The sequence below is a fragment of the Pollachius pollachius genome, assembly GCF_949987615.1.
Source record: "Pollachius pollachius genome assembly, chromosome: 4".
Taxonomy (NCBI): Eukaryota; Metazoa; Chordata; class Actinopteri; order Gadiformes; family Gadidae; genus Pollachius; species Pollachius pollachius.
In genome coordinates, this window is record NC_136937.1 from 31,327,560 (window position 1) to 31,355,553 (window position 27,994).

Genomic DNA, 27,994 nt, shown 5'->3' on the forward strand with positions numbered 1-27,994 from the left:
GGGGGTGTGTGTGTGCGTGTGTCTGTGCGTGTGCTTGTGTGTGTATACACGCAATGTCTCTCATTTGCATAGAACTCTGTTCCACCTGTACATGCTAGGGGAAGCTCAAAGCGTGTTCTGAACTCTCTCTAGTGCAAGTTCACCCTCACTTTGCCCTCAAAATAGCTCTTGTGGAAGGAAAACAGCATTGTGGAAGGAACTCGCACACTATCGACTGTCTCCATTCAATATTTATCAGCTCCCTCAGTCTCTCCATGAATACAGCTTCCCCTGATTTATTCTCCTTAGATTCTCCCTTCCACCTCCGCTCTCGTGAGTTTGACCTTTTCTGTCAGGTGTTCTTTCGGAAAACGATATTCCCGACCCCTCGCACTAACCTCAACTCCGCTCTGCTCCCCTCCATCCCTCTCCTCACCCCTCATCCCTCCCTCCCCCTTCCGACATCTCCCCCCCCCCATCCATCTCTTCCTAACCATCCTCCTGTTTCCCTCTCTTCCTCCTGTAAGAAACAAGTTGAAACAAGGCAAGCTCCGAGCGAGAGCTTGTTGCTACGGCACAACTGCGGCTACCGCCTCAGAACTCTGCCTCTCCTCCACCCCCCCACCCCCTCGCTCTAAACACGAATTCCCTGCTTTCCAAATCCCCCCCCTCCAACCCATCACCCTCTTTCTCTCGCTTCCTCCCGGATCGTTCTCTCGTCTTCACCCACTCTCGCCAGTTCTCTCCCTCTATCTCTCTCTCCCTCCCTCTCTCCCTCTCTCTCCCTTTCTCCCTTGTACCACCATGTTCTTGTTTTGAACGCATCTCAAAACCAGGTCATGTGGTCTCAGGGGAAGATGCTGGGGGTTCTTATATAACAAACTAAAAAATTCACACACACACACACACACACACACACACACACACACACACACACACACACACACACACAGGCACTGCGTGTTCCTATTGCAGAAGGAACGGCAGGAGATGAAGGAGAAGATGAGAAGGGAGGAGGAAGAGGAGAGAAGGAGGAAGAGGAGGAAGAGGAGATGAGAAGGGAGGAAGAGGATGAAGAGGAGATGAGAAGGGAGGAGGAGGAGAGGAGTTTGGATGAAGGAGATGAAAAGGGAGGAGGGGAAGAGGAAGGAGGAGGAGATGAGAAGGGAGGAGGAGGAGAGGAGTTTGGATGAAGGAGATGAAAAGGGAGGAGGGGAAGAGGAAGGAGGAGGAGATGACAAGGGAGAAGGAGGAGAGGAGTTTGGATGAAGGAGATAAAAAGAGAGGAGGAGGAGATGAGAAGGGAGGAGGAGGAGAGAAGGACTAAAAGCTGGAAGAGGAGAAGAGAAGAAGGAGATGGAGGAGAGGAGCAGGCATGAAGGAGATTTAAAAGGAACAGGAGGAGGCGAACGATGAAAAGGGAGGAGGAGGAAGGAGAGGAGGATTTGAAAGAGGAAAAGGTAGGTGGCGCAAAGGAAGGAGAAGGGAGAGACTGAGGAGGAGGAGGAAGAGGAGGTGATGGATGAAAAGAGGAGGAGAAGGAGGAGAAAAATAACAAAGTAAGTGAGGGGAGAGGTTGGGGGATTATGGTTAGGAAGTAGAAAGGGAATGGGTAGTTTGTGTGCATGTGTGTGTGTGTGTGTGTGTGTGTGTGTGTGTGTGTGTGTGTGTGTGTGTGTGTGTGTGTGTGTGTGTGTGTGTGTTGGCGTTTGTGTGTGTGTGTGGGCATATGAGGAGAGAGGAGGGGGTATGAACGAGGGGAATCTGACGGTAATGTTTTGCAAGTGCACATTAAAAAGAAGTTAGGGGTGCAACGCAGCGTAAACGGTAGCACAACACACACACACACACACACACACACACACACAACTCAACCGTGGGTGTGGCAGGTGCACAGAAACACAGACAGACGTAAACAAACCAACACACACACACACACACGTATTCACCTCCACAAACACTCTCAGAAACAGACACACAAACACACACAAATGAGGAGAAAATATGGAGGACACACACACACACACACACACAATAGACCCCCCCTCCCCCCCTAACCCAATTCGAAAACATGCCAGAAAAACATTCAGTTTGTCTTCGACGTGGCGTCTCATCATTTTGTCTGCGTCTGACTCTGCAGGTGAAGCTTCCGGAAACACACTGTGAAATGTTCCTGTGCTTCTCCTGTTGGTTTTCCGTCATAACGTCGTGTGTTGTCATGTTTCCTAACACGCCGCATGCCGCAGTGTCTGTTTAGATGTTTTGTGGTGTCTGTCTGTCTGTCTGTCTGTCTGTCTCTCTGTCTGTCTCTCTGTCTCTCTCTCTGTCTCTCTCTCTGTCTCTCTCTCTCTCTCTCTCTCTCTCTCTCTCTCTCTCTCTCTCTCTCTCTCTCTCTCTCTCTCTCTCTCTCTCTCTCTCTCTCTCTCTCTCTCTCTCTCTCTCTCTCTCTCTCCCTCTCCCTCTCTCTCTCTCTCTCTCTCTCTCCCTCTCTCTCCTCCTCCCTCTCCCTCTCTCTCCCTCTCCCTCTCTCTCCCTCTCCCTGACCACTAGTCGACCGTGGCCTCCCGGTTATTAGAGGCCGGCTCCGATATATTCAGTCCTCGTGAATCCCGACATTGTAATATTTTACAAAGAATTAACATTTTTCGATTAACATTTTTATCCGACCTTCACTTACCTCCTCCCAAGTCATTCCAACCAGCCCTCCCTCCCTCCCTCACCCCTTAGGTTTCGCTCCGTGGGTCCCCGCGCTAAAGTAAAAGGCAAAGGTTGCCAGGGTTCAGAGAACATTGTTAATACGTCTCTGTTTCACGAGTTTAGCATTCTGATTGGTTTGATCGACCCCTGTAGCCGAAGCCAAATGACAGAGAGGGAGAGCGAGAGAGAGCGCGAGAGAGAGCGAGAGAGAGAGCGAGAGAGAGCGAGAGAGAGCGAGAGAGAGCGAGAGAGAGCCAGACAGACAGACAGACAGACAGACAGACAGACAGACAGACAGACAGACAGACAGACAGACAGACAGACAGACAGACAGACAGACAGACAGACAGACAGACAGACAGACAGAGGCAGAGTATGAGACAGAGAGAGAGACACTGAGTGACAGTGTGAGAGGGACAGAGAGAGAGCAGGACAGAAAGACAGCAGGAGAGAGAGAGAGAGAGAGAGAGACAGAGAGATGTTTTGCGAGTTGTCTCAAAGAACAGCAGTTATCAAACCTCATATAAATAGGGACGAATAAAAGTGTGCGATTCACAGCTCATCTGCAAAGCATGAATTTTTAATGGCCTCCAGAAGGCCTGATTCTCGCCTCGCGCAATGCACGCCACATAAACAACTTTTTGCTAGTGAAGTAGCACACAAATGATCCGACGGACATCTGAAAGGTCAACGGGACAAATTGTGTCTCTCCCTCTCCCTCTCTCCCTCTCCCCTCCCTCCCTCCCTCCCTCCCTCCCTCCCTCCCTCCCTCCCTAAGGTGTATCTCTCTCACCAACTGCCCAGCCCTTATGTCCGCCCCAATGTTAATGAGGAATTATCAGAAATTAATTAAGATTAAGTGGAGAAGGTCTTGCGTATTGCAGTGCCATGTAAATCTGCTCTAATCCCCGCAAGCGAAAGAGCACACAGCAAAACAGAGGGTGTGTGTGTGTGTGTGTGTGTGTGTGTGAATGTTTTTGTGTGCATCAGCCATTCCCCAAATACACTGAGGTGAGCACCCCCCCACCTCCACCTCTATCTGCATCCCCCATCCTCAGACCCCCCCCCACACACACACACACACACACACACACACACACACATCTCTATTCAATGCAGACATTGAGAGACACAGACAACGATAAATGCAAATCCATGTATACATGCTTACTCATGCATAGACACAGACACACGCAGGGAACGGGAATCCATTCTCTAAATAGATAATGCTTTGCCGTACGCTGAGATCTCTTGTCCTGGAGAATCCTAACATGAATATGAGAATAATACTAAAGAATATAACGTATTTGTATATAATGTAATATATAATGTATGTATGCAACCCATTTTGTCCACAAACTGAGTAAGACGTCCATACACATCCAGTACATGCACCTCAGAAATGACATGTATCTGAATTAACGGTAACTCGCGTTGGACAAAGAACGTCTGCTCAATAACTAAATAGTAAAAGTAACACAAAATTGATTCGATTCAAAGTCATTATCTTTGTTTTGAAGTACAGATCAAAATAATAACAGCAAGCATCTAACCAGTAGTGCAAAAAGGCAGTAAGAGGCATAGTATGTACAGTATGTAGAATATAGAATATAAATGTGTATATATATGGAAATAATGTACATAGAATAGAATATAAAATAGTAGATTGTTTACAGTGTGAACAGTGGACAATATAAACAGTACAGACCGTCAAGTATAGAGTATAATCTCCATTATTATACACAGCCTATGTACAGCACATAACGGAGCAGTATAGCTACGGCTATGGGTCGGTATATATAATCGGTAAAATTGTTTTTCAATGGACACAAAAGCCCAAAGCGGAGGGCCGTGTCTCGACGGACACGGAGAGTGTTTTCTCATCTCCACGGTCCTAAATAGACCCCTACACGGAGTCCTACACGGAGCGATGGAGAAACAGCCGCGCGACATCCACACTTCAGTCACGCCACGAATATGAAGCAAGAGGATGGAACCTCTTCACACCAAAAGCTTTTATCTCGAGGATCGAACCCGTGACCTTTCAGGTGGAATTCATATACCCCTAACCCTGCCTCCCCCTTTCTATTTCGTATTTTTGTGTTCAATGCTAGGGAAGGAAGGCTAGTAGATGCATCGATGGGGGGGGGGGGGGCAACAGGTGGACACCCAACACGGACTCACGCAAGGAATGTGTCCTCACAAAGAGTGTGTGTCCATGCAAGGAGTGTCCTCATAACGTGTGTGTCCATACAATGAGTGTCCTTACAAGAAGTGTGTCCTCGCAAGAAAAAGATGACACACAGAAGTGCACACACACACACACACACACACTGCCACAAATCCATGTAGAGTGAAATACTTCTTTGTGTGCAATACTACAATGCTTCCATCGATAATAAATTAAACCACCACTTACAAGACGGACAATGCACAAAGTAGAATAAACCTATAACATCCAAACACACACACACACACGCACACACACACACACCGAGTTGTATCCACATCCTGCACATATCAATGTCAACACTGTGAGTTTCCTCTGCATTTCTTCCACTGCGGGCTTCCTGCTGCCATATTGATGTTTGGCATATTGACAGCGTGTTGCGGTATCAACTCTGCCGAGCGCATCCACACTGCCAGGGCCAAGAGACTCAACAAGCAGAAACTAAACTAAACTAAAACAAACAAGTAACGCACCCCACTTGCTGACCTTCCCGGAACCACAATCTTCTGGCGTGGGCGAGGCGTACGAGGGCTGAGTGCAGGGCTGTGAACGCTTGGGTTCAAAAGTGCAATGCCAGAAAGTGAGTGTGAAAGGTGCAAGCTACAACGCTAAGTGAAAAACCAACGTAAAGTGGTCAACGTTTACCCAAATTTGTGACAGTGCTAGGCTAACATTATAATAATTCAAACATTTGTATTGGCTTTAAATGAAGAAACATACAATAAATACATTTGACAAAATGACAAATTACATGTACAAGAGTTAAGTTATGACACAATTACAGAAACTCAATTAAACTATCCTCCTATATTTCTAACATTTATGCTAACGATGCCTGCCATAAAATTAGATGGAGATGTTTGACATGCTAGGCCAACCATTAGCTCGGACATGCCCTCTTTTTGAGATACTTGTGTGGCGGTATTTCAAAATCGTCCGGGATTTTATTAAAGGGGACATATCATACCACCAGGTGTGAGTGTGATTAGCCATTACAAGCCGTTTTCAAAATGTGCAGCATTGTGACATCACAGGTGGGCGTGTCCATCTAGATGTGTGACGGATAGATGGACACGCCAACCTGTGATGTCACAATGCTGCACATTTTCAAACCTGCTTGTAATGGCTAATCACACTCACACCTGGTGGTATGAGATGTCCCCTTTAAAGCCTCATACATGTTCACATTGAATTTGCGTTGCGTTTCTCTGGGTCGGTCACAGACTAGTTAGGCTACGCCCTCCCCTACCCTGCTCGCTTTGCATTGGTGGAGGTGAGAAGGGGGAGTGGTTAAGTAGAGCCTTCAGATTGGCCGGCTTGACTTACTTAGTTACTGTCATGTTTTGTATTTATTTTCTTACCATTATTGTTTTATAGGGACAAACATTAACAAATTTCTCCTACAGGGGATTGATAAAGTTCTATCTGTAGCCCTTTTACCCCTATAATAAAGAGGGCAGGGCCCTAGGTTCTTCAATCAATCTTAAATTATTAGTTTTGATTTCCTATATTATGCTAACCATATAACACCAGCACCCTTATTAAATATTAACCACTAAACACACACAATATCCACACTAAACGTATTTAGCAAGCCAACCAACAAAAGGGTAAGTAGTTAAAACGTTCACTTATTTGAGAACAATATAAGTGCATGTCACAGATCCCATATCGGACATCTCATTACCATGCAGGCTACAAGTAATTAACATTAGTAACTAAGCCGGCACATAAAATAAACAAAATAAAACAATCCTTTGAAAAAGAAAACCCCGTTGCAGGCCTGTTGATGAACAGTCCTCTTAGCTCCTCCGAGCCAAGAGAACTCGGTCGCCTACTCACACGTCCAGGTAAAACGCGACGGGCGTCCTTGAAGGTCCGTGGAAGTCCGTGAGAGTACTGGGAAAGTCCGTGGAAGTCCGTGGAAAGGACACAGGCGCTCCTCACTGCTTGTCGCGTGATTTCCTCCGCCCGAGCCCTGTCAGCACCCCCGCGTGGTCACACCCGCTATCTCGTGCGGCGGTCCCTCGGAAACCCCGTGGCAGTAGCGTCGCTAGCTGCGTTAGTTAGCAGGCCACTGTTCGGCTACTTCTGTCAATTAACTGACCGGGTCGTATGTGAACCGGTCCGGTGGAGCTTTCAAGTTTTCAAGTTCGTGTTGAGCTTTACTTTCGTTTACCAGACACAATCTTCAATCTTATGGGTTGCTGATACGTCATCAGCCTTCAACAAGACTGTACTCCATCGCAAGCAGGTGCTCCGTCTCACCAACGTCTTTTTTTCCCCTACCTCCAGCACGTCTTCCCTTTCCTCCCCTTTCCCGCCTTCTCCACATTCACCTGCAAACACCTCATTGCGCCCCCTTCTGGTTGGATGGCCATATAACAGTTCAATTAAGCAAAGGATATCTACAACATTTACAATACATCAAATAACATTAACAAAGTTTGCAACCATTACACAAACGTCAACAAAACATTATGAAAAATAATAAACTCTTATATAATATTGATTATTATTTTAAATAACCAGAACCCGAATTTCAACTGGGTTACATATCTATTGAACAGAAAGAAGCAGTTGGTCATACTTTACACACTTTACCACAGCATTGGCCTACTGAATGCCACAGATATATTTTAAGCATTGGACTGAATGCCACATAAATATATAATTATGTTTTTGCACGTTTGCAACGTTTAAAAGTTCAGGGGAAAGTACTTGCCTCTACTGGTGTTGCTTAAGCCAATAGCCTTTAGAGGCTGTGTTGTTTCTGAATATTAGTGTTAAGGGCCAATAATGCTTACTATCAAGGGCGTAGGAACCGGGGGGGACGGAGGGGACGTGTCCCCTCCAATGTTGGAGACAGGCGTATTTGTCCCACCTAAAAATTATACCAGGGGGAGAAAAATATTTTATTTTATTTTGAAAGTGCAACACAGCGTCTTGTCACCTTTTCTTATTCTGAAAAACTGGATGATTGAGTGTGCAATTAAAGAATTGATTTGATATTAATCAGCTCATTACTGCCATTCAAAATGTGTTTTCCTTTACATTTACAAATGTATCTTTTTAGTAGAATAAAATATATTTGTGAATTTTTTCAGTGTAGTTAATTTATGACATATTTCTGTTCAAACCATTAACGGATCTGTCTGGTTTCCGATATGTGTCCCCCCCAATGTTAAACTCATTCCTACGCCCCTGCTTACTATCATACATTAGTCACCATGTCACCATGTGGACACATTTGTATGCAGTCACATGTTAATATCCCCCCCCGCCCCCCCCCCCCCCCAGTCAAAATCTCACTCTGAACCCAGAGCCCTGTAATTGCTGATGCCATCGTCACGGTGACTGGGGAAGTGCCAGAAGCGAGACATAACATAGTAAGGCTAACGTTCATGCTCCCCTAGCACCACTGACGTTCCAGTGACTGGGGATTTGCAGATTGCTAGAACATCACATAGCTAGGCTAACGTTCACGCTAGCATCACTGCCTTTAAGGGGATACGCAGATAGCTATGGTATCACATGGCTGCGATAATATTCAAATGGTACCACAGCTGCCTTTACTGTAACACTGCGAGGACAGCACCATAGAGCTAAGCTAACGTTCCGCTAACCGTATCCAAGCTGCCGTCGCCATGGTGACTGGAAACGTTTCACATGCCATGCCATCATCACAGCAGGACATTCTTACACCCAAGAGTTGCATCACTCTTCCCTCGGTATTAAATATAATGGCACGCGTACGCTCCAAATAAGGATGTTTCAACATAGTAACCGACACAGTATATAGTGTAACCCCGTCCCCAACACATTCACCACCACCCACCAACACCCCAACACCCAAAGGACAAAAAGGACTCTTGTCACAAAGTAGGGGGAGTGCATTCCGCCACACTGGGGGAACGCCAAGAGAAAATTGCTCACTGCAAAGCTATTTCTAAAATGGCTGAAAGTGAACCAGCCCCCCTCCCCTGCCTCCCCTCTACAGCCTGTTTTAGACAGCGAGCCACAGTGGTGTATTTGGGGATCAGAGTGTCCTTTGATTCAGTCGCGTGCCTTTATTTTTGCCTCTCAGACGTAGGTGTGTTACAGCCGCACAGGGGACAGGTTATTATGGGATGGCGCTTGCCGTTTGAGTGCTCCGGTACTTGAGAGAAGTCGGTAGCGTATATATATATATATATATATATATATATATATATATATATATATATATACGGCAAAAGACGAGAATAACATGAAAAGTTTAGGGCGCTGTGAGTGAGTCACTGATGTGTAAAAATAGTTTGAAGATCTGCTCCACGAAGAACCAGCGAGCAAACCTCTCGTGTCGGTTGGTGAAGTGGAACACGTTCGATTTCCGTTTGTCTGTACGAATGGGTAAGAAATAAGAAAAAGGTAAAGAAAATGGAAACACATCATGCGTAGCATCCCCCCCATCACAAACCCCGCAACCAAACAGTTCGATGGGCAGCCAAACGTCCCTCTCAAAGGGGATCTAGAAGTTTTCAAAGCCTATATCCCTCATTTATCTCTCTATCATGCACCCTTCACTCCATCCATCCATTCATGCATCATTCATCCATCCATCCATGATTAATCCATCCATCCATCCATCCATAATGTATCCCTCTATGTATCCATCCTTGCATCATTCATTTATCCATCCATCATTCATTCATCCATGCATCATTCATCCATCCATGCATCATTCATCCATCCATAGAGACCTCAGGGAACTCCATCCCTAACTCAGCCTCACCCTAACACCTTCAACCAAGAGGAACCACGAAGAATCGTAGAAGACAAAAAAGAGTATGAAGCCATTTTAGTAACAAAGAGATTCCTGGTCCAGACCGACGGAGTCAAGCTTATTCTACCGGAATATTTGACATAAACGCTTCAAAATCGTTTGGACAGTTTCACTCTTTCTTAAGTTCCCGCAGACTTCATCCAGCGTAGGGAAATTGGATTATGTGGCTTGAAGTTGTGTGACACATACCCAAACTAACCTGACTCGACTTCCTCGTCGAAAAGGAAGGGTTAAGCAATTAGTTCTCAGTCTGCTATTAAATGCACCTGATCCGAAAATATCATTTTTTGGGGAGAGACTTTTTGAAATTGATAAGGAAAGGCACAGCACATTTCTCAAAAATTGGCACTTCAAACCGATAACATAAGAAGGTTTGACTTCTCTCTTACAAAACCAATATACTCTTGGACACTTTAAAAAAACTGATCCTGTCAGGGAAGCACTGGGGCCCAAAAAGTCAGTGAGTCCTTTTTCCGTCTCTTTCTCGCAACAGACAAAAACTCTCAGACACACACACTCACACACACATAAATAGACAACTCAGTATGGTTGACGGTAAAAGCTTCCGAAAAATGGGTAATCTCCTTTCAGAACGTTTCAATCGGCTTAACATTTCTAAAACAAAATGGCAGTAAGCACACTGATCATTGGTAAAGAACCATGGAAGCATTAGCACAACATGTCGGAATAGCATATAGCTACCTAGCTAACTGTAACTAAAAGTTCGCTCTTATGTTCTTCTCTCACTAGTTGCGCTAATTCACAAGAAGTTCACGGTATGAGTATTCCTTCAATTGTCGAGTGCTGGGTAGTTATTTCTTAAATAACTTAATTATAACAAAAGAACACTCTACACTTACCTATTTAACGAGGCAGTTGCGTTGGAGAGATGGTTGATCAAATGTTATCCAACAAACTCACGCACACCTTCTAACAAGCAATGAATTTATTCGCAAGGTTTCGGTACTAGAAACTCATCAGGCACAACCTCCACTGAACCTCACTGAAGGTTGAGCGCGGAACCATCGAAAGGAAATGTCGCAAATAAATTAACTGCGTGTTAGACAGTGTAAGGGAGTTTGTTTGCAACCGTTGAAGTCACTTAATTATAAAATACCTGGGGTCAACAACAAGTTCAGGGTTTGCGTTGCATACATAAAAACAACTCTTCTGTTCTGTTTTTTTCAAAATTGAGCGGGTTTAACTATAGGAGATCAAGCAGTATATAAATCACTAATTATGGAAATCATATACATTTGAATTACCTTTAAACCCCAGCTAAATATTAATTGCTTTAAGGCTAAGAATATATGTTTTCCAACCATCAAAAGCATAATTTGTAAAAAATAAAAGCTGGGGTATTTTCAGAATAAGTGTCCCTTCATTTTCAAAAATCTTAAGTTTTTAATCTCTCCTCGTTGCAATTCACATCACAGCCTGGCAATCACAAAGGCATCGCTCCACGACGAAAGCTTGTCTGTCACCATCGCTTTGTTGTGGCGTCTTGTGATCATTTTCCATCGGAGCCGTTGATTACCAAACGAGAAATCCAGATGCTGCTCTATTATATATCACAGTCTGAGTTTTACACCACATCAAGTAAGCAATGAAAGTCAGCGTTTTTTTTGTATTATCTTCCAATTATCTTCTATGAGCACATTCGATTGAATTAACCAACAAATCCAAAACAAACAATTCAGAGTAGGTTACTTCGCTGCCTTGGGATACAATCTTTAAACAGTCAAACGGATATAAAATATAGCCTTTGTCAACCAACGCAACAATATGCCACCACATACCCAAATCATAACAGAGCTAGCGAGTGGCAGGTGGCTCAGGAGGTAGAGTGGGTTGGCTGGTAACCAGAAGGCTGCTAGTTCAATCCCCGGCTCCTTCTAGCCGAATGTCGAGGTGTCCCTGAGCAAGGCACCTTAACTGCTCCTGATGAGTTGGCTGTCACCTTGCATGGCTGATGTCGGTGTGTGCATGAAGAGGTGAATGTGAGGCAATATTGGAAAGCGCTTTGAGTGGGCACTGATTAGAAAAGCGCTTTATAAATGCAGTCCGTTTACCATTGCGCTAGCAGGCACCACCAAAAAATATTACTGAACGCTTCCAACGATTAGAAAGAGGGAGAAAGAAAGATCTGTTGCCGAGCGGTACAGTTGCCAGTGGCGTGGGTGTGCAAACGATCATTTGAACGCGTTACCCGGGACTGTTTTTTAAATGACGGCTCTCTGTTGCATCACTGACATCCAATACCTTTTCACATGATGACAGTCGAAGGTTCAGAGAAGAGGAGGAGAGCCGGAGGAGGAGGAGGTGATGCTATTAGTCATTCATTGCGGAATCCCGCCGAAGCCATTGTTTTCACATCGTTGTCTGGTGGTGGTCGGGGGAAGGGGGGGGCGGGGCGAAAGAGAGGAGAGGTATGAGGAGAGGAAGATGGAGGAAGGGAAAGGATAGACGGGAAGGGTGTGAGAGATGAAAAGGGAAAGGGATTGAACGAGAGAACGAGGGGAGTGACGAGAGAGAAAAAGAGGCAGAGAAAGAGTGAGCAAAAGGATGATGGAGGGAGAAAGAGAGGCAGAGGGAATCAAAGGAAGTGAGGGGAAGGGCCAGGGAGACTAGAGAGTGATGTAGCTAGAGACACAGATAGCAAGGGGGGAGACAGGATGAGGTAGAAAAACAGAGAAAGACGGGAAGAGGCCTTTAGTTTGTGCGAGTAAAGAGCCGAAAAGAGAGAGAGAGAGATGGAGAAAGAGATACAGTTAGAGAAATAATTGGAGAGATGGGGGGAGAGTATTAGTCCTATGGGCTTTGTTAGTATTTATTAATAAATGAATTAATAAAATAACTTGGACAAAAAAAGGCCATCTGCCCATAATAGAAAACAGCAAACACTTGGTCGGGTGCCAATATATCTAGACATATATATGTCTAGTATATGTATTCAAACATTCAAGTAGAACATTAGCACAAAAGGGTATCTTGTAAAAGGGGTATGGAACGGCTCTCAAATAAAACATAGATTCTACCAGGAAATGTGGACTCTTTTCTGAGTACAGCTGCGGAAAATACATACAAACACACACAGTATTTCAGTATTAGTTTGTTTGTATTCTGTTAGTATTTTGTCCCAGCTCCACCTTTCCTCCCTCTCATCCCTCCTAAAATATTAGATCAAGGTATGAACGGGAGATATACGAGGATCCTGGCCACAGGCAACGTTACAAAGTGCTCGGTTTGACCCTAATTTAATTGAATTATGTTTCCCTGGAGACACATAAATATTGTATGTATCTTTATCTTTTAGTGAAATTTATCTTTTCCCAGCTCGCCAGGAATGGCCCCGCCGCATCAATCCCTGGGAAATGTGCGAACCTGCCTTAAAATTGCGCCGCAAGGTGAAATTGTCTCTGATCTCGGTCATTAATACGCTTAAAGTCATTAATACACGTCTGTGTTAAAAGGCGAAAGCACTGGCATGGGGTTTGTTTTATTAAAAACGTTGCCATTTTCTGGGCTGTTCTTTCACATTATCAGTTTTTCCGCTGAGTCACTGAGCGGGGAACAATAGCATGACACGGCATAAACAAAACTTGTAACCTCGCAACGGTGGCATAAGCAAGTTAACTAAAAAATGCTAAAGTCAACAAATCGAACCATTAGCTAGCAACCGTTAGCTAGCAACCGTTAGCTAGCCACAGTTAGCTAGCAATGTTAAAATCCACAAACTGAACCGAAGCACCAACAACAAGAACAACAGCACACCATTGTGGTGTATTGGATTGAGCACTCGGTGCTCAACTGTGTTGGACTGTCACTACTGCTGGGTTCTGGGACCGGCTGTAGTGTGATTTGAGCGCCAGTAATAGATCAGCTCGCCGCCTTCCTGCTCTAATTCTCCCAACTTGTTATTATTCAACAAATGTACCTTCCACCGCTCGCACTTAGCATGCTAGGCGTCACCGACGTACCTCGGTTCAATTTGGGGGTGGGTGGGTGGGGGCGGCATTTGACGTAGCAAGGGTGTGATGAGAGGTAACAGCGGAGGTTCCTGACATAGCGAGGGTAGTACAAAGGTTACGGCCGAGTGATGAACTCCTCAGCGGGCCGGCGCGCGTCAGGATTAGCATTGATCGGCGTGTAGCGTATGGATCGGCCTAATGAAGCCTGTTTCTGGGCTTAATGTACCCATCTGTCTACAGGAACCCCACCCCCCAAACCAAAACCGGACTGCTGCGACTGCTAGTGCCTGACGATGCGCAGGCAGCCGCACGACAGGATGCAGTGGAAGGGCTGCTGGGAATCCAACCCGGTATCACGAGATGTCGTGCTCATGCGCACGAAACGCGTCAATCTATTGAATCGTGTCCCAGAGTACGATTGTTCGACTTTTTTCGTGAAACGCATCACGTAATGTTAACCAATGCATTCTGAATGCACATCCTTCACAACTATATTCTTCGTCATAACTATCAAACCAAACATCCTTCACATTCGCCAAGCGACGATTATGAAAGTAAAATGCACATTTCTTGCTAAAAATGTTTACATAAACACTTTTAATTGCGTAACCCGCCATTAAAAGCATTAAAAGCGTCTATCCGTGACGTAGTCACGGATAGACGCTGCGAGCATCTTTCCTATTGGATAGTTTTTAGGATATTTTTCTGTGAAAATGGCAGACATACTTTTTATTGTGGGTGGAAAATATGATATTTTAGCATAGTTACGCCATTAAAAGTGTTTATGTAAACATTTTTAGCGAGAAATGTGCATTTTACTTTCATAATCGTGTTTGGTTTGATAGTTATGACCAAGAATATAGTTGTGAAGGATGTGCATTCAGAATGCATTGGTTAACATTTCGTGATGCGTTTCACGAAAAAGGTCGAACAATCGTGCTCTGGGACACGATTCAAAAGATTAACGCGTTTCGTGCGCATGAGCACGAGATCTCGTGATACCGGGTTGGGGAATCAGAGAGTTGCCTGGTTCGATCCCGCGGTTCCTCCTATAGAGCGTATATTCCTGGAGACCCTGGGCAGGAAACAAACCCTTATTAGCTCCGACAGGGTGGATGTTCCCTTGAATGGTGGACAACCTCGCTGGCGCATGAATGGGTGAATGGGTGGTGCAAGCGCTCTGAGAAAAAAAACACTACGACACACTGAGGGACACACACACACACACACACACACACACACACACACACACACACACACACACACAAGGAGAGGCAGAGACACACACACACTTAGGCTCATGCAGAGAGAAGGCTTTGGAAAATGTACAAGCCGACTCAAATGTATCACATGTACATACTTGTATATGTACGCCCACAGGGAAATGGCGCTTGAGAGACGCAATATGAATGCTTTTACTGTTAGGTAATTCAGTAGACGTCTTCATAGAGAGCATTCAGATACAGCCCGTTAAGGAACAAGAAAGGGGCCAGGGGAACTCGCTCAAGTATGTCTACAGGAACCTCACTACATCACCCTAACCGCTAAATCTCCCCCTATCCCAATATGTAACCGTCCCTAGAAACACTCATACAAACCTCAATGTTGATTAGGATACAGAGAAACACACACACACACACAAAGTGACAGACACACACACGCTCAACCCTCCCCCCAAAGATCATTGGCCAGGACTAAGAGGGCTGGTGAGCTAGCTTAATTAGTGACAATTAGCGGCTAACAGATGGCTGTCGCAAGGGATAGTGAATCAAATGGGTCCGAATGCCAAAGGAATGCCGCCTCAAACAGGCGGCATTATGGGAAGTATTTGGATCCCCCCCCCTGCCATGATTCGGGGAAAAGGTCAAACAAGACAATAACAAACAGATCGCCCAAACCTCGTTGACAGGCTTGGGTTTTTTTTGACAGATTTGTTGATTTTATAGTCAAATCACGGCGGAGCTAACGAACATTCACATTCAGGATTCAAGATTCAAGAGTTTTATTTGTGACATGTATACAAGTGACAGTGCCACAGAAGCAGTGCAATATAAGACAAAAAGATGAAAGATACAACAGGATTTAAAAAGTAATAAATAGCAAAATAGCAAGAATAAATATATAGCCCTAGTGTGCTATTGCAGCATGCAAACAGTGCGACCATGAATGAAGAGGGGACAACTGTTGTTGCTGCCGTAGCGAGCACAAGGCTGGTGATTGTCAGGGGAGGGGGGAGGTGAGGCGTTGCCGACGGCGACACGACACACTCACTCTCATCACAGAACAGACGAACATCCAGACACTTGCACCTGCTACGATCGACTAAAGGAAATACAATAATCCATCACTCCCCTGAATTCACAAAGGTCCTTGAATCCTGCTCCCTTCCTCCTAGCACAGACTCCTGTCCCGAGCCACAGCTCTCAAAGGGAAGGAACGCATGCTAAGATGTTTTATTACAGTTCAAGGTGAAACAATATACAAAGGCTTCACGGCCAGGCAACTGATAGCGTGTTCGAGCCGTGCTTATAGCGGTCCAAGACAGCCAGACTTTAATCATCACATCCACACTGTTACAACCGTTGGTTTGGGTTAGTTGATGTGTCCTCTCGCAACCGTGCAGATTATCTGCCTTTTCCTGCGTTTTAGTGACATCAAAAGTGGGTGTGTCCACCTAGATGTAGGCTGGATATAGATTACAATAAGAATTAGGGCATTTAGCAGACGCTTTTATCCAAAGCGACTCACATCGGTTAATACACACATTGACACTCTGACGGCGGAGTCAACCATGCAAGGCGACAGCCAGCTCGTCAGGAGCAGTTAGGTTTAAGTGTCTTGCTCAGGGACACATCAACACTCCTGGGCTAAGCCGACCCTAGATAGATGTGGTAGACTGATCTATCCAGCGTACATCTAGGCGGACATGCCCACTTGTGATGTCACTAAAACACAGGGAAGGGGCGGACATTCGAACGGCTCTTAATGGCTGATCACACTCACTAACCTGGTGGCGTAACATCAGCCCTTTAGACTGCGGTGGATTCGGCGGACAAAGCACACGGCCTTTTCCCGACACGGCCTGGCCTCTCGCGGGCCGCCCACGCAGATCCTCTGCCGCTCCAGCCACTCGACACTCGACAAGGGTTGAGAGGTGGAGGTTACGGTGCGCTTTATTATCCATCCGTCTCGGAGGTCCGAGGACGTTGCCTAGCGACACGCATGAACACGCCCCTTTTCCTCGGACGGCGAACTTGCTTGCTCGGATGAACTCAGAGGAGGCCGAGCAAGGATTCCGCGACAGAATTCAAGATGGCTGCGCCCGGTGCGACTTGAAGTATGAACTGTTTTCATTGTGCTTGGACCGCTTTGGTGGTTTGAATGGCAATTTCAATCACTCGTATTACTGCAATACCTTACTGCGTCCGTGTATCTCTGCCTATGGCCTGAATAGCCTACTTATTTTGGAGCGCCTGGTACTCTGCCAATGCTACCGCGACAACAGCTTTCCTTTCTTTTTCTTTAACGATTGAAGGGCGGGCGTGACGTCACATCCGAGGTCCGAGTCGGTTCGCAGAGAATACTAAAACGCACCGTTAGACCTTGACACCTACCCACTGACAACACACACGCAAACACCTAAGCACCCGCCCACACACGCTATCCCCAGGCGACAGTGTTTAGGGAAAAAAATTGTTTTAACACGTGCTGCACTCTACCTCACACCTTGCTTTTAGAAAGATGAATGACCTACAGGTTGACATTTAAAAAATCCACCACCACCATGATGACCACAACAGCCACCGACACAAACACCGATACCATCATGATAGGTTGATTTCACTCACACACACACACACACACACACACACACACACACACGCACTCACACGCACCCTCAAACGCCCATTGGCTGACACGCCAACACCGTAGACCAATAAGAGACTGCGTTTGAGGACCGGCTATAGTGCCGTTGCATCGGGGTTAACACGTGCTCTGGAGACCGTTAGCAGGTCTGCCCTACCCTCCCCTCTTTGATCTCTACCGCCGATGAGAGCATTGCTCGACTCTCATTAACGTGTATTATACAAGTCGGTTCCTTTTCACCCGTATGAGCATTGTGGTAGCGGAGAGCTAGCCCCGCAGCGAACAACGGCCCACCTCCCCCGCACCCAGCAGAAAACCAATGGGATTCACCCGCTAATTTGCAAATGCATACATGAAGAATGATGAGAGGGAGGAGGGCGAGAGAGAGAGGGCGAGAGAGAGAGAGAGAGAGAGAGAGAGAGAGAGAGAGAGAGAGAGAGAGAGAGAGAGAGAGAGAGAGAGAGAGAGAGAGAGAGAGAGAGAGAGAGAGAGAGAGAGAGAGAGCGAGAGAGCGAGAGAGCGAGAGAGAGAGAGATGGTGAGAGAGAGAGATGAGAGATAGAGAAAGAAAGAGGGGAGAGAATGAGAGGGAGAAAGAGAGAGAGAGAGAGAGAGGGCGAGAGCGAGAGCGAGAGAGAGAGCGAGAGATAGAGAGAGAGAGAGAGAGAGAAAGAAAGAGGGGAGAGAATGAGAGAGAGAGAGATAGAGAGGGAGAAAGAGAGAGGGAGAGAGAGCAAAAGAGTTAAAGGAAGAAGAAAAAGGCGCTCAAATTTGTATAATGTATGCGTTAATGGAAACTAAACGCCTGCAGTGCATTAGGGCATTTGCATGACCGCGTCGATGCATGCCTGCGCCCCGCGAGACGCAAGTGAGCGAACGCCGACTCTGTATAGTTTGTTTTGTCCGCTGTTGTTTTTTGTGAGTTTTCGACTTCCGGGCGGTAAAAGTGCAAACACACAATTTGAATTTGCAATTCCGTCTTTGTGTTGGAGTCACGGACACTATAGTCTATGAACAGTACTTGATAGTGCGGCACACACACACACACACACACACACACACACACACACACACCATGTGCCATCTAGTAGTGTTTCTAAAGTCAAAGTCAACTAGCCTTGCGCTGAGTGAAGCACGACAGACAGCATTCTAGAGACCTCTTCTTCCTCCTCCTCCTCCTCCTCCTCTTCTCTAATTCACTGTGTCCCTAACACTTTGTGACTCACTGGGCCTCGGGAAACGTGAACGAGCGAGTCCACTCTGCAGTCCAGAGCCCCCCCCCCCCGATGGGATCAATATGCTGTAACGTGATATGAGGTAACGATTGAAAATCAATCAGGGTTTGCTTTTGTGGACGGAAAATTGCGGCTGTGTTGGCTGGTGAACAGTTTCAGATTAAAAGCCTCCGGGCAGAATACACTGAAGTCACCGAGACGTGTTGGCGGTATTAAATTACAAATGTACTTACTGTTATCTTGACTCGATGGTTAGGGCTAAACAAACCGCAGTGTTAAACCAGGCTTGTGTTTGTTTCTGGCACTCCAGATCCAGCTCCATTATACTGCAGACAACCTTCTAGATTCTAGAAAGGTTCTTCTAGATTTGAGATTATTTATGAATCAGTTATTAAGAAGCAGAATCGAGAATATAGATCCGCTTCTTTACAACTGATTCATAAATAAATGTTTCGTATTATTGTCATTCCTCTATTTCCATTGAAATATAAATTCAAATATATATTTTTTGTATTATTGTTATTCCTCAGTTTCCATCAAACACACTTGAGTGCTTAAAGAAAAATAAATAAAATAGAGACATCTGGGGCGCGTATGTACGGTGCGGTTCAAAACAGGGGGGGGGGGGTTGTTGTGTTCATGTGTATTTTATGCCAGTCTAACCTGAGGGTGAAAAGGCAAGATAGTGGGTGAGAGAGTGCAAGAGTTCAAGCGTGCATGAGTGCAAGAGTGCAAGATTGAAAGAGAGAGAGAGAGCGAGAGCGAGAGAGAGAGAGAGAGAGAGAGAGCGAGAGCGAGAGCGAGAGAGCGATAGCGAGAGAGAGAGAGAGAGAGAGAGCGAGAGAGCGAGAGCAAGAGAGAGACTGTGTGTGCGTGTGCATGAGTGCGTGTGTCTCTGTATATTGGAGGGTCCCTCCCCTTTAATATACAGGTAGTGAAGGAGCAGAATATATCACTTTAAAAAAAGGCAGCTGGCTAATTAGTATGAGTTAATTAGCTACAATGACAGCCATGAGGACAAGACATGCATTTTAAAACGTTTTGAGGGACTTTTTTTTCCAGTTGATCAGATTGACAAACCTTGAATTGGGAACTCATGGCCATAATTAAAGCCATCATTGGCCCTGAAAAGCTTGAGGCCTTGGACATACAACAGGCTATCATGGTTGGTGATTAACCCTTTGAGCTGAACATTGGACCGATGGCGCTAAGTAGAATGACGAAATAGTCTCAAACCCCTTCATTGTCTGCCATTTTCTCCCGGGCTCCCATCGTCGTTGATTAGCTTCCACTGTCAATTTTATTTAATTATGATGGATTAAAAAAATCTAAGTATTAAGGCTGCGCAATTTCAAATCAAATTACAGCAACCCGAGAAAAGGCTTCGAGCCGTCGTGATCTGGGAAACTTTTGGAAACTTCCGGACCACGCACAAAGTCATCAAAAGTGAACCGCGGTATGAACCACTGATCCTCGAGTTTAATCCGCGCGGGTCAGTGCCTTTAACATTTCCAAGAAAAGCGCTCTCCTTCTTTTACATTAGCCGAGCCAAAGGGCGCCCACTTTGGAACGATGTGGACACACAATCTACCGCTCTCAAAAGTGCCCACTCAGCACCCATCTCCCCCTCCCCTTCAGCTGTTGTATTTCATATTAAGCTGAAAGAAAATCATTCAACCAATCACGCCCGTTCCTCCATTAAAACAATTTGTCCGCGGGATAAACCTTGGGTGCTGTGTTTCTAAAGAATACTAATCGTGTCGCCGAGTGAAATCACGCAACACAGGCTCTGGCAAAAGAAACTCTAGAGGGAAAAAAACAACCGTCTCATTCCTCACCGGGAATCCTGAGACATTTGCATTTATGTTAAGCTTCGACCTACGGTGGCCCTCAGGGGACAAACTGGGAATTGATTTCATAGGCAGTTGGAGGTTGGTTGCTGGTGGGGAGGGGGGGGGGGGTTGCAGCTGAGAGCTGATTGGAGGAGAGGAACAAACGGTTTCCCTGTGCCTTGGGGTGCGGGGGATGGAGGGGCTCTGGGTAAGGGGGAGGGGGGATGAGGATGGGGGGGTGGTGGGCTAGTTGTGTTGAGGTGCCAAAATGGCCGCCAACTGACAGAGCAGCACCACTGGCAGTGGCTGGCGCTCACTGGCCCAGATACATACGGCTCTTTGTGCCACTGCCTGCCCAGCCGACATGACCGGGCAGAACCGGATCCGACCCGTTCTCCGCTGAGCGACAAGCCTGAAGAACGACCCAGTGAGTCGGGGCTTCAGAGAGACGCTTTCTGTTATGTTTTTTCCGAGTGCAAAACGGAGGGAAAGAATGTAAAATGTTACCCTCTCGCGTCACGAAGAACACGGCGCTCCAGCGACAGTATTAAGACTGTCCAAACTGTCGCCCGTGAAAGAAAGGAAAAGTGATTTTTCCACTATTTTTATGGTAATAGCCAAGGGTTCAGTTCCACTCATTTTCGTGGCTTCTCGTGACTGGCACGTCCAAAAACTCGGATGCAAATTAGAAATAACGACTTGCAGCCATCAACGCACGAAAAACAATAAACTTCCTTGACCCAAAAAACTATTTTTGAGATACAACCCAAAACTTGATCCCCGACTTTCTCCCTTCGTCGGCACGGAAGTGCGATTCTTACCCCTTATGTGTTTTTTTCCCTTCGCTATTCATTAAATCCGGAAGCACAGCACTCACCCCCCACCATGTGGTCAAGTTAATCTCCACAAGGGAGGTCATTCATTTTCTTTGACGTGTAAAGATAATTAAGAGGGGGAACGCGAGGACAGAGTGGTTGGGGTGGGGGCAGGGGGGGGTAGTCCTGGTGAAAGCCCTGCTCTTTTGAATCCACTGCTGGCAAATACAATTACCCCGTCCAGAAATACCACGGTTCACTCCGGGACAAAAGCGCTAATCTGCATTTTGCAATATCACGGTGTACAGGGCTGGGTTGTGTGAACGCAGAGTACGGACCATTGTGCTCCACTAACGAGCTCCGAAGTTGTTTTGTGCGGACGTCTCCAACAAGCTTGTTCTCCAAACCATGGCCGCCGCGCAAAGTAAGCTTCTTTCTTTTCAGATCTTTTTTTTAGGATTAATTTTTTTTTTTTGCCGAGGTTTCTCTTGGGAATTATCTGAGATGTTGTTCCCGTTTGTGCTTGTGTAATATTCACGCCAGGGCAGTTTCCCCTGCTGTGCTGGTTTGGATTTTAATTACGAAAGCAAAAAAAATAAAAAATAAAATAATAGAGTGACAGTTCAGTCATGTGTTCCGAGTCGTTGTTCAGCGTCCAATGAGATCGCAGGAAGCGCTTCTTAAGGACCACCACGCTTAGAAAAAGAAGCAAAAGAAGAATGAGAAGAATAAGCAGAAGAAGAATGAGAGAAAAATAAGCATTGGTAGAGGTAGAGGCATAAAAAGAAGAAGAAGAAAGCTAAATGGATGCCACTCTAAATAAAGACTCATCAACGTGGGGTGGGGGGGGGGGGGTCTTAGCAACATTACAGAGCCAACCCAATGGCGACAGGAGATCCTGACGTCTTGGCAGCACTTGACGGCCAGTTCGTGTTTGTGTGTGTGTGATCATGGATGTATGAGTATGTGTGTGTGATCATTGGTGTGTGTGTGTGTGTGTGTGTGTGTGTGTGTGTGTGTGTGTGTGTGTGTGTGTGTGTGTGTGTGTGTGTGTGTGTGTGTGTGTGTGTGCGTGCGCGTGTGTGTGTGTGTGTGTGTGTGTGTGTGTGTGTGTGTGCGTGCGCGTGTGTGTGTGTGAGTCTGTGTGTGTGATCATGGATGTATGAGTGTATGTGTGTGTGTGATCATTGCTGTGTGTGTGTGTGTGCGTGTGCGAGTATATACTCTGTCGTCTGACTCAGGGCTGTCACTCTCTTCGTGGGTACCCCCACAGCAAGTCAACGTGATCGGTGACCACCTGACCCCCCTCCCCAACCCTTTGAGTGGACCTCCACCGGGGGCTAACCGAGTCTCTCCAGCCTCAAGCACCAGGGGGATATCGTCGAGGCTTTACCGCCATGATATGAGCCCAGATGTCTGATAGCGGCGGGGCGACGGAGTCCGAGTGCTGTCGAAAAATATAGAAAGGAAAAAGGTACCGGAGGAGGGAGAGAGATTTGGAGAGCGAGAGTGCGACGCGGAAGAGTGATTCTCTGTAATAAGTCGGGACCGGGAGGGAAGGGTGAGGGAGGGCGGAGGTGCTGAGGGGTGGAGGGGTTGGGGGGTGGAGGGGTTGGGGGGTGGAGGGGTTGGGGGGTGCTGAGCGCTTCGCCGGCTGTGCGATACAAAGTCGTGACTCCTTAGAACCCAGCAGAAAGGGGTTCAACCGGCAGAGAGAGGGAAGGGCGTCGGAGAGGTGCGGTCGGTCGGGGCGAGGGCGGAGGGGGATACGGTTCATGCGACCCCCTTTCGGAGTAACCGGGGGGGGGGGGGGGGGGGGGCGCCCCTGTGACTCGCCGGGTGGAGCGCGTACCGGAGAAGCTCAGGCCTGGACGCGGCGACCCCGGTTCGATACCTGCCTGTGGTTCTTTGCTGCGTGTCCCTCCCGCTATCTCCCATACCTTCCTCTCTATCTCTCTCTATAATAAAACGGACAGAATGCAAAAATATGTATATCTTTTATTTATATTTTTAGAAATAGAAATAACTGGTTTTGACACAACACGCTTATACACTACCGATTGCGTGTCATGGGCGGTGCTGGGATACACCGGCGTATACACCTGACTCCCCCCTTACTGTCCCTTGAGGCGGTTGGGTCGGTCGAAGAAGTGACGGCGCCATTGGTGGCGGCAAGAAGCGACGAATGTGTCGACGCGATCGTTGCATCCTCTCCGCTCGCGTTTAAACGTCAGTTGTGTTTTTGCTGACACCTGCGATGGCATTGTGTGCGTGGGGGAGGTGGGGGGGAGAGGGGGGAGACGACGTACCACCCAGCTCCTCCTGCCTCCCAGGGGGGAGAGAGAAGAGAGGGGGAGGCGGAATCCTGACAGCCGCAAGGAGGCTAACTGTCAGGCTGCGCCGCCGTTAGCCGCGCCGACCCAGATGATGGGTGTGGGCGGCGGGAAAACACAGCGGCCGTTTTTGGTTGCTCGTAAAAAGCGGTTAGGGGAAAATAAAACACAGGGCTGCTATATTATATATATATATATATATAGATGGCTTTCATTTTTTGGTGGTAATTAAATGGTCCAAAAAGAAGAAAAACCTGAAACTTTTGGTACAAAATAGGTCTCATCATGTCCTTTATAGACTTTCCCACAGTCTACGCCAATGAACAGACAGACAGCGTATAAACACAGGTTCCATTCCAAAGATGACGAGAGAAACACTTACAGCGAGACATCGCAAATGAATCAATCCCCTGATTTTAAATGGTTGTAAACCGCTTTAGTTGCCAGCCGATGTGAATTCAGTTAGGAGGAATGTGTTTTTTTATTTGACACAAACAAAAGATGGCTTGAAACAGTCGATGGGAACCCAATTTCTGTTTGGGGGGGGGGGTGGTAGGAATGCCTTTTGAAGCATTTCGGGGTCTTATCAACCCCGGACAGATTATTTCGCCTGCTGGTGTCCACCAGTGGCCGATGCCCCCCCCCCCAAACCCCCCATCACCAACCCCCTGTCCACGGAGATTCACACAGCAATCTCTTAAAGCCGATGGCATCGCAGTCCCGGCAGGACGGTCGGAGCGCTATCCAAAAAACTTGAAGACTTGGAGACAAGAAAGGGCCGGAGGGATTTAGTCAGGATATATCGAGCTACATATTTAAAGTATAGCTAATACTGGGAAGCTACGGATTTGTTTATACAGTTGAGCTTAAACTGCCGAGCTAAATATATGTAAAGCTAAGCTAAGACTGCCAAGGTACATTTCTAGATAGGCCTATACAACTAAGATAATACTGTGTGCATATAATGTGTGTATATATATATATATATATATATATATATATATATTAAACAAGGGGATCAGATAGATTTACTCAGTAGAAGTAATGTGTACAAACACTAAGCAAGACACCGAGAAAACATAACAAAATAGAAAACAAGACATTAGAAACTGAAAGAAAGAAGTCGCCGAATTAAAATCGCTAAAAAAAAAGCTGTAGAATCGTCAAAATAAAAATAAAACGACGAGCTGCGGTCGCCGGGGAGAGACTGGGCGCCCGGGGCCCCGCTGTTCTGCTGACACTGCAGTAGGGGCCCCTAGTGCGTCCCTGTGTGTGGAGGTATATAACAAGGCAACAGGACCCATCATTAAATCCCAGAGGTGTGAGGAGACGGAGCGGACACCCTGCCTCCACCACCACCATGACCACCAACACCACCTCAAGCACCACCTCCCTCCCCCTGCCTTCCCCCCTGCCTCCTCCAACACCATCCTGCCTCCTCCTCCTCCACCACCAACTCCCTCCCCTCTGCTGCCCCCACCTCCACCACCACCATCACCTTCCCAGGAGAAACTGCTCGAGTTGAACTCCCTCCTCTCCTGTCAGCACTTTCATAAATAATACAGACCCCCCCCCCCCCCCCACACACACACACACACTGGTAACATAAACACACACTCGTAAGATAAACACACACCCCAAAGACAAACACACACACTTACACATACAAATACTGAGGTTCAAGCACACGCACAAGCGCTAACACCAACACACAACCCTCAGACTCTGAGGTTCAACCACACACACACACACACACACACACACACACACACACACACAAATACCTAACTATCTAAACTGAGCTAACAAATCCATCACTTACAGAGTGATATAACGATTTGCCGCAAGTGAATATCCATCTGTCGCCATTTTGAAAAAACATAAAAGCAAATAAACAACAAAACATAAACACTTTCAGTCATGTGCTATTTTTGTGTCCTGGGTAGACGCAACACACTCTTTATTTATTGTTTGTTGTTTTTGGGCTGTTACGGGCAGTTATTCAGCGGCCATCTTGGTTCTACCCACTAGCTGGGTGAAGCCTCCAGCTAGCATTTAGAACCAAGAAGAAATCAAGATGGCCGCTCGTTGAATGCAAAGTGGAAAAGGAACCAAAATGGCCGCCAGGTGCATATATAAATGGGTGAAGAAGCCAAGATGGCCTCTAGGTGTAAATATAAATGGACCCATTGGTGAGGATTCGCCAGGTGGGATGAAACAGACTTAGTGCGACGGCCCCATAGGACTGATTAACATAGTCTGCCTTACATACTCATTACTGTACGGATGACATATTTTCATAAAGAATATCTATATTCATGACACACACATGTATAAGCTGTATATTAATTAAAAGATGATGTCTTCATTAGGGCCTGAAAGAAGGCCTTATCTGCGTGTTACTGATTATCGACAAATCGTTTGTTTCTCGATCTTATATCATGGTCAAAGTTGTACTTCAAAATTGTCGGAATGGGTCAGTACTGCGAGTAGTACTACCTGTAATACTGCATGTAGTGTACTGCAGTACCTTCAGCACTGACCCAGCACATCCCGGGAAGAGGGAGAGAGAGAGAGAGAGAGACAGAGAGACAGAGAGACAGAGAGAGGGAGAGACAGAGAGACAGAGAGAGAGAGAGAGAGAGAGACAGAGAGAGAGACAGAGAGAGAGCGAGAGACAGAGAGAGACAGAGAGAGACAGAGAGAGACAGAGAGAGACAGAGAGAGAGAGAGAGAGAGAGAGAGAGAGAGAGAGAGAGAGAGAGCGAGCAAGATGAAGGAGGGGGGAGACAGAGAGAGATGGCACTTGGAGATGAAAAAAACAAGAGGGTCATCCACGGCAGGAAGTCAGAGAAGGAGATGAAAGCAGATAAAGATGGTTCTATTCTTAGGCCCGTTAATCTATTGCAATCTATAGCAGCGGGAATGTCGGAAATGGTCAATTATGCATCGCAACAACTGAAATATACTTTGACGATGGGTCATATCGGCCCTTGATAGAAATTGTTCTATTCTATTCATGAGGGTGTGTGTGTGTGTGTGTGTGTGTGCGCATGTGTGCGAGTGTGTGTGTGTGTGCACATTGGCACAAACTGTGAAGCCATTCTCTTCCCATTTGTCCGCAGACTTTTCATCATTGAGTGATTTAGCTGACACTGCGGGGGAATCAAACTCGCAACCTTAGGGCTCGGAGAGGCCCAGCACCCTAGCATCTACAGAACCCTCTCACCCTAGAAGTGAGGCAGTTCACTCAAAGTGTTTATTTGCACCTCGGTTTAAAGATCTTCTACCTTTCTCTAAAAAGTCTTGGTGCCCCTGAAACAGTTGGGGCAGTCAGCAGGTAAACACAGATCTCTATTCAAATGCTTGTTTGCCTGTCAAATACTCCAAAGCACTCTCACATACAAATAACCACCTCTTTAAGGTCAACAGGGGAAAGCAGCCAAACAGGGCACTATCAAAAAGGACACAGAGTACCTGATACCCGCAGGTAAATATGCCTCTCTCCGCTCAATAATAGAAAGACTACTCAATCGAAAAAGGACGTTTCACCGTTTTGTGAAGGTGCATGCCCCCCTTCAATGTTTTTTTTTCAGTTCTGGTAATCGCAGTGAATGTCTCCACTCCACGGACATAAATGTGTCGGTTACTCGGTTTCCCACCGTTTGGCTTATGATATACTCCCTGCGCATTCACTCAACCGTTTTGTTCACTGTACATGTATTGCGCCCCAAAGCTTTGGTTGGGGCAAATGGTTCATTTTGGTGGCAATTACAGCGTTGTCAGGTGGATTTATCCCTCTCATATGCCCCCCCCCCCCCCCCCCCCCCCCGCCCCCCCCGAATCTACAACAAGCGGACAAACACCATCCGTTAAACGTAACTGCGGCTCCATTGTTATACGAGTCACCGAGGTTCGCTTCGCAGTCAATCAGACGAAGCACCGTTTTATTGTGTTCTGTTTTTTTCCCCCTCCCTTTCCCTTGGCGTGTCATTGTTGCAGCGTAAAGGTTACATATTTTCTGGCGGGGGGCCAGTCAAGCACTTAAGCAACTTGCAGTTGCTATGCAACTGGTGGCTAGGGGAAGCTTCTGTTGGTCGTTGCGTGTGGCATGTTCGTCCGCAGTACCGCACAGAGCCACGGGATGTGAATCACCCGTGAGACCGATGGAGGTTAAGTTATGGCCATTGTGTGCGAATAGCGTCGGTTTT

At 46.5% G+C, this 27,994-nt stretch overlaps 1 protein-coding gene across 1 annotated transcript in view; it reads right to left on the reverse strand.

The window, feature by feature from the left end:
* Window positions 1-27,994, reverse strand: part of LOC307075050 (interleukin-1 receptor accessory protein-like 1-B) — a gene marked incomplete at both ends in the record, with an annotated part of 202,021 nt that overhangs the window by 150,577 nt on the left and 23,450 nt on the right.